Source organism: Vigna unguiculata, chromosome 3 (assembly GCF_037176805.1).
Source record: "Vigna unguiculata cultivar grain cowpea cultivar isolate G323 ecotype 2 chromosome 3, ASM3717680v1, whole genome shotgun sequence".
Taxonomy (NCBI): domain Eukaryota; kingdom Viridiplantae; phylum Streptophyta; class Magnoliopsida; order Fabales; family Fabaceae; genus Vigna; species Vigna unguiculata.
In genome coordinates, this window is record NC_140794.1 from 40,106,889 (window position 1) to 40,115,191 (window position 8,303).

General features: G+C 40.0%; 1 pseudogene; it reads left to right on the forward strand.

Moving 5' to 3' along the window:
* The first annotated feature begins 363 nt into the window (after positions 1–363).
* Positions 364–2,796, forward strand: LOC146887844 (uncharacterized; annotated as a pseudogene).
* The last annotated feature ends 5,507 nt before the right edge of the window (positions 2,797–8,303 follow it).

The window sequence follows — 8,303 nt, forward strand, 5'->3', positions numbered from 1 at the left end:
TTGTCAATTAATTTAATTTTTTTTATGTGAAATTATGTCACATTTTATATGATTATTTTACTTTTATTGAGTTATTAGTTGATAAAGATATTATATATCTCCTATTTTTATTTATATTGATAGAGATATCACATATTTGATTCTCTTCTATTATTATCAAATATTATTTTTTTATTTGGTTTTTATTTTTTCCTCTATATGATGGGACATTGTACGCTATATATTGAATAAAGGTTCTAATAAATCAATAAGCAAGCAAACTCTCTTTGAGTGGTTTTTCACCCAAACTTTTCTTGTGCGTTTTTTGTACGTATCCTTTTTTTCTTTCTCTCATGGCTTACACATGTCTAACATGGTATCAGATTTAAATCGCCTTCTGCATTTTTTTTCCTTTCTTGTTGATTTCCTGCCATGGCCAATACTACATCATCCTCTGGTTCTCCCCCAAATCCTGGGCACCCCAACCCATGCTTTGATCATCTCACTAATCCCGCCCATCCCCCGTTTCTTCACCCCGGTGAGAATCCTGCTCTTGTCTTGGTGTCGCCTCTTCTTTCCGATAACAACTATCCGCAATGGCGACATGATATGCTCATTGCGTTGGAAACCAAAAACAAGGACTGTTTTGTATCGGCACCCTTCCATGTCCACCCTTTAATGATCCCTTACATGAAGCTTGGAAACGTTGTAACAAAATGGTAATTTCGTGGCTCACTCGCTCCATGACGCCCGCCATTAAACAAACTATTATGTGGATGGAGTTTGCGTCTGATATATGGACCGATCTTCTTCAACGGTTCTCTCATGGGGATAAATTTCGCATTGCCGATTTACAGGAGGAAATTCAGAATTGTCGACAAGGTGATTCCACAATTTCTCAATATTACACACGCCTTCAAATCCTTTGGAAAGAACTCTTTTTGTATTGCACGATTCTTGTCTGTACTTGTGCTTCTCCTTGCACATGTGGCTTGATTTCCAAGATTCAGAAAGAGCGTGATGATGATTGTGTCATCAAATTTCTTCGTGGCCTGAATGATGAATTCTCTCAGGTTCAGTTCCAAATTATGCTTATGGAGCCTATGCCTACTTTGGTGAAAACTTTCTCTTTGATTCTTCAATAAGAACGTGAATTTAAGGCTACTTTTCATTCTAATTCTCAAGATTCTACGGCCAATCTTGCCTTTCACGAGGGACATGGTAAAAATTTTCGTGATGATTTCTCTAGCAATCGTGGACGAGGCCGCTTTCCTCGGTCTGGTGGCCTCAATCCTAGATATTGTGACCATTGTCACCGAACCAATCATACCTCTGATTCTTGTTGTAAGACCCGTAGAATTTAATTAATTAAATAAATAAATAATTAATAAATACAGGAGGGGTAATAATTATGACATTAAATTATGGTTGGTATGACGTGGAAAAGTGCTAGCTCATATGGTTGAGAGCACTTTGATTGTGTGAGAGGACTTGGGTTTGAGTCCTATGCATGATACTTTTTGTGTTATTATTATTATTTCAATCTATGAAAGCATGTTCTGTTATGATATGATGCTTGAATTGTGATGGTTAGCATGAAACATGATTGGTTGAAATGGTTATGCACTTGAGTGGTAACAAAGGGGTCATGGGTTCAAACATTGGAAATTATGCTTGTTTTTATTTTGCTAATGGTGACTTTAGAGGGAAATGGGAAAGGTTAACAGAGGCCATGGGTACGGCCAAGGGGGGGGGGCTGCATTCCCATTCATGATGAGAGATGGAGGGTTATTAAAAGGTAAATGAAATTAAATTCGTTTTAATATTTTAAGTAACCTAAAGTACTAGTTTAAAAGGAAAAAGTTGGAGTTTAGGCAAGGTTTTGGCAAGGCTGAACTTAGACTTAGAAAAACAGAGGCAAGGGTGAGTGAGAGGGGCTGACGTGAGGGAGTTGAAGGCAGAATTGAGGGAAACCAAGGTTGGCCATTGGTGATCAAGGGAGAGCTTCATCAATTGTTCAAATTTAAGCTAAGGAACCAGGTTAGGGGAGCTGGACTCCGTAATTTTATGCATATAATTATAAGTGTGTAACTGTATGGTATATTGATTGTTTGAGTACTGTTAAAGTCTTCGTAATTTTGGGTTTCTGGAATTTTCCAGAAACCGCCTGGCGGGTGATGAACCACCGCCAGGCAACTCATGCGAATTGGTGTGTTCTGGGTTCCTGGAAGAGGAACCGCCTGGCGGCACATTCCCGGCCGCCAGGCGACGCAAGGCGTCTTAACCAATTACTGGGTTTGTTGATGAAGCGCCTGGCGGGACTGGTTAAACCGCTAGGCGGCGCGGGGTAATCTGACTCGTTTTTGGGTTTTCTGGAATTCTGGGTGAAATCTGATCGGAGCAAAAGGCAGTGGTGATCCTTATAGAGGGGTAATGATGATCGACAGTAGGTATAACCACCTAATCGAAGGTTAATTGAATGGAACAGTGAATATGAGTTAGGGTTGAGCGTATGTTATCAGAAATCACGAATTGGAATGGGTTACTATGAATTGGACATAGGAATTGGTGATCAATAAATTAAAGTGTTATGATTGTGCAGGGGTTAGTTTTGTGTGTACTCTTAAAGATGAAAAAATGGCTGAGAAATTGGTTGCAGGTGGAGTCTGGAAAATTCCAGAACTGACGCACCGCCTGGCGGCGCGAAGCTGGCTGCCAGGCGACGTAGGTGACAGCGCAGAGGGAGTGCTCGTTGTGATGGAGCGAGTGTTGAGTGTCAGTAGGAGCTTGGGTGTAAAAATGAGTGCATTTGGTTGAAGTTCGGAGTCTTAGAGATAGGAGTTGATGGAATGGAATGATATAGATGGAGGATAAGATATGCGAGGACGAGTATATTAGAGTAACGAAGGATAATTGAAATTGAGGTTTGGTATGAGTGATATAATTGGGTGAGGGCAATATTGGACCTTGAGGGGTATTGTTAGATAGTGGACTGTAATCTGGGTATGGTAGAAATAAGTATAAAATATAGTGAGATGAACTTGTGTATCTAAGTAGGTTATAAAAAGGGGAAGGAAAAGAGGACAAGTACAGTAGGAGCAGGAGTACTGTTTGGAGAAAAGGGTGAATTATACTAAAATTATAAAAAGAGTATGTGAACCCATACTAGGAAAACAGTTTCAAGTAAGGTACTTCCATTGATGCAAGGGCATTGTGAATGGTCAACTCTAAGGGACTTGTTATGAGTCAGTTAGTGAGAATAGCATTGGAAGCTGGAAGCAGTGAACCATGAAAACTCGTGACAGGGAACTCAAGCGGAGTGCTGCTGTACTGATACAGCGCCTGGCGGCGGGAGTGGGTAGCGCCAGGCGACGACAAGGACTTAGTGGGGTTCTGGACTGCATGGCGCCTGGCGGTTGGATAGGCTCCGCCAAGCGGCGACGACACGGACAGTGGTTCCTGGAACAGCGTCCGCCTGGCGGTGTAGACTGTCCCGCCAGGCGGTGGTTGCAGACTTTGTGAGTTGAGGCGCTTGGCGCCTGGCGGTACGTGTCCCCCGCCAGACGGTCTGGAAGCTGTGGCGCCTAGCGGTACGTGTCCCCCGCTAGGCGATTCAGCTGCTGTAAGTCCTAGTTGTTGGACTTCGTAGGGTGTTCTACAAGGCTTCTGGTAGTGCTTTAGAGGTGAGGTTGCTGGAGTTCCTTGAGTTGTGGCTCGGAACGTATCCCTTGAGTTGTGGCTCGGGATAGGGGTTAAGCACGTGGTATTCCTTGAGTTGTGGCTCGGAATAGCATCTCTTGAGTTGTGGCTCGGGATGGCGGATGAACACGAGAAATCCTTGAGTTGTGGCTCGGGTTGGCGAGTGTTGCCGGTATGAGTGTGCTGGTTGTGGCCAGTACGGATGGGTCCAGATAGATTGCCCTCCTCAGTTGTTGGCTGACGAGTTTGGTAGTCTTGGGACGATACGGGCTTTGTTTGTATATGGGAACTCTACTTGGCGTTGCGGTGTATGATCCGTAGCATGTTTTCCCGCACGTGCTCTATCGGTTGTGGCCGATAGGTATGGCAGCAAGTCACCTTGAAGTAATCAGCAGACGAAGTAGAACACGAATAAACGTATTGGAGATCGAATTGAAGGAATAAAAATATAGGGCAATGTGGAAAGTTAATTTAAGTGATGTTATGTGTATGTATACTACTTTATATATATATGTTTATAGCTTTGTATATATATGTGTTTTATCTGCTAAGCTCACCCTATCTGCGTGTGTGTGGCGATGATCGTGTACGCGGTACACGGGAGCAGATGTTGGTGATGCAGGTGGCTCTGGTGCAGCTTAGTCGCGGAGAAGGGATTGATTTGGGGGAACTTTTACTTGTATTACCTTGTTTTGGAAACATTTGTAAACCCGGATGGGTGACTTAATAACATTGTGGTTTTAATTATGTAATGGACGTTCTAAATTTTATCCGCTCAATTAATAAAGCTTTAAATTTTTCCGCGTTTTGGGAAAATGAGGTATTATTAAACGTGCTGTCTTATTTATTCCATTTATTTATTTATAAATTAGTAATATCCTGACGGGATGTTACACTTGTTGGATTAAGCATGGTGTGCCTCAAGGCTCTAATCTACACACTAAAGTCCAACCTCCTCCTTCCAAGCCCTCTGCTCATGCTAGTATGGTTGATACCGTCTCCTCTACTGACGATCCTCGTGTCGGGAAGGATGACAAAGCTGAAGCTCAATTTGGTTTCTCTAGAGAGCAGTATGAAGCTCTTCTCACCTTGATTCAGTAGTCTCACAATGGTTCTTCTTCCACAACTACTGTTGGATTAAGCATGGTGTGCCTCAAGGCTCTAATCTACACACTAAAGTCCAACCTCCTCCTTCCAAGCCCTCTGCTCATGCTAGTATGGTTGATACCGTCTCCTCTACTGTCGATCCTCGTGTCGGGAAGGATGACAAAGCTGAAGCTCAATTTGGTTTCTCTAGAGAGCAGTATGAAGCTCTTCTCACCTTGATTCAGTAGTCTCACAATGGTTCTTCTTCCACAGCTACTGTTGTTTTCCCCTTTTCTTCTTGGATTTTAGATAGTGGTGCTACTGATCATATTTGTCCTTTTAAATATTTATTTCAAAATCTCAAACCTATTTCTCCTATTTCTATACAATTACCCAACCAAAACTCTATCATTGCTAAATTCTCGGGTACCATTGTCTTGGGTAATCTTATCCTTCACAACACTCTTTTTGTCCCTGAATTTTCTGTTCAACTCATCTCTATTCCTGAATTGCTTAATTATACTAATTGTCTTATGGTTTTCTCCCAAAATACTTGTCTTATTGTGTAGACAGATACCTTCCAAACAATTGGAGCAGCTAGGAAACATCAAGACATGTTTTATCTCTTAGATAGTTCTCAAGACAGACGTAACTTTAGTATATCTAACACAAATATTTCTTTACCACATTCTACTCTCATTAATAATGCTAGCCCAAACTTGGTCATCCATCTAATAAAATTTTACAGCTTCTTGTTTCTGATCATTCTGATATTTTTGTCTCCTTCTATTATTGCTTGTGCTTTTGCCAAACAAAAACGTCTCAAATATTCTTCTAGCACGAGTAAATCTCTTCATTTTTTTGAACTTATCCATGTTGATATTTGGGGCCCGATTTCCGTCTCTTCCATTGATGGATACAAGTATTTTTTGACTATAGTTGATGATTATAGCAGATTTACTTAGATTATTTTTCTTGAAAATAAAACAGAAGTCAAATCTCTTCTTCAAGACTTTATTAATTTGACAGAAATCAGTTTTCTTGTAAGCTTAAGAAAATACGTTCCGATAATGGCAAAGAGTTTCTTCTTAATGGTTTTTATAATAGCAAGGGTATTTCTCATGAAACTTCCTGTGTTGCAACTCCTCAACAAAATGGGATTGTTGAGAGGAAGCATCAACATCTTCTTAATGTGTGTCGTGTTCTTCTTTTTCAAGAAAAAATACCAAACATTTTCTGGTCCTATTCCCTTAAATTGTTTGTTCATCTAATTAATAGGTTACCGACTCCTTTTCTCAGTAATCAATCTCCTTATGAATTGGTTTATTCTACTAAACCCGATTTTTCTAATCTAAAAGTTTTTGGTTGTCTGGCTTACGCTAGTTCTACCAATACTGGGAGAACTAAATTGGATTCTCGAAGCTTAAAATGTGTTTTTCTTGGTTATAAATCTGGAACATAGGGATATGTTTTGTATGATCTTCACTCCAAGTCTATTTTTGTGACTAGGAATGTTATCTTTCATGAAAATATTTCTCCTTACTCATTCTCTTTGCCTTCTGATAACTCTATTGCTTCAATTGATGATTCTCCTAATTGTGATATTAGCATGTATGATTTTTCAGCTTTACCTGTTTCACATGCCACTGACCTTACTACGAATCCGGTTACTAGTATTGTTTCTGATAATGCTGAAGTTACTGATCTTGATCTTAGAACATCTCATAGAGTGAAAAACAGGCCTCGATACTTAGATCAATATTATTGTGGTGTTGCTTCCACTTCATGCTCTACTTTTTCCACACCTTATCCAATGCATTCTTTTGTTTCTTATGATAATTGTTCTTCTGACCATACTGCTTTTTGTCATAATATTTCTGCCCAAACTGAACCTTTCTCCTTTAAAGAAACTGTTCAACATGACTATTGGAAACAAGCTATGGATACTGAGTTACATGCTCTTGACAGAAACCAGACTTGGACTTTAGTTCCTCCTCCTTCTGACATCAAGCCAATTGGTTGCTGCTGGGTTTACAAACTCAAACATAAACCAGATGGCACAGTCGATAGGTTTAAAGCACGGTTGGTGGCTAAGGGTTCTACTCAAACCGAGGGGATTGATTATTTCGAAACTTTCTCTCCTGTTGTTAAACTTACTATTGTCCGCATCCTTTTAGCCTTGGCCACTACTAGTGATTGGTTTATTCATCAGTTGGATGTTGACAATGCTTTCCTCCATGGAGACTTACATGAAGAGATCTATATGAAGGCTGCACCTGGTCTTTCTCTTCCCGAGCCAAATCTTGTTTGTAAGCTTAACAAGTCTCTATATGGTTTAAAATAAGCTAGTCGTAATTGGAATAAAAAATTAACTTCAGAGCTACTTCTTCTTGGTTACACACAAAGCTCCGCTGATCACTCTCTCTTTGTGAAGAAATCTGCCTCTGATATTACTGCTTTATTGGTTTATGTCGATGATGTGGTTCTCACTGGCAATAGCATTGCTGAAATTAATGTTGTAAAAGCTCATCTTCATTCTAGATTTCATATTAAAGATCTTGGCCCTATCAAGTATTTTTTGGGCCTTGAAGTTTCTCGTTCTCTTGATGGATTAGTTTTGAATCAAAGGAAATACTGTTTGGACCTCATTTCAGAGACAGGGATGCTTGGATGTAAACCTGCACCAACACTATCTGATCCTTCTATCAAACTTCATGTCGACGAGGGAGCTCTTCTACCAGATCCTTATTCCTTTCGGCGTCTGATTGGATGATTACTTTACTTGACTAACACCAGGCCTGATATTAGTTTTGTTGTCCAACAACTCAGCCAATTTGTTTCTTCTCCGCGTGAACCACATATGCAACAAGCTTTACGGATCATTCGGTACTTGAAAAATGCTCCTGGATATGGCCTTTTGTATAAATCCAACACCTCTTTTAAAATTCAGGCTTTTTCTAATTCTGATTGGGCAACATGTGTCACTACCCGACGCCCTGTTTCTAGATATTGTGTTTTCTTAGGCACCTCTTTGGTTGCTTGGAAGTCTAAGAAACAAACCACTGTTTCACGGTCTTCTTCTGAGGCTGAGTATCGCGCCTTGGCATCCTTGACATGTGAACTACAATGGATTCAATACCTTGTTCAGGATTTGCATTTTTCTGTTCCCACTCCCTATACTGCCTTTTGTGACAACAATTCTGCTATTCACATTGCCAAGAATCCCACTTTTCATGAGAGAACCAAACACATAGAACTTGATTGTCACATTATTCGACAAAAGCTTGTTAATGGTCTTATTCACCTTTTCCATGTTCCTTCTAGAAGTCAACTTGCTGATATGTTTACTAAGTCCTTACATCCTTCTACTTTCAGGGTTGCTACTTCCAAGTTGGGCCTTTACAATCTTCATGCCCACCTTGAAAAGGGGTGATAAAGATATTATATATCTCCTGTTTTTATTTATATTGATAGAGATATCATATATTTGATTCTCTCCTATTATTATCATATATTCTTTTTTTATTTGGTTTTTATTT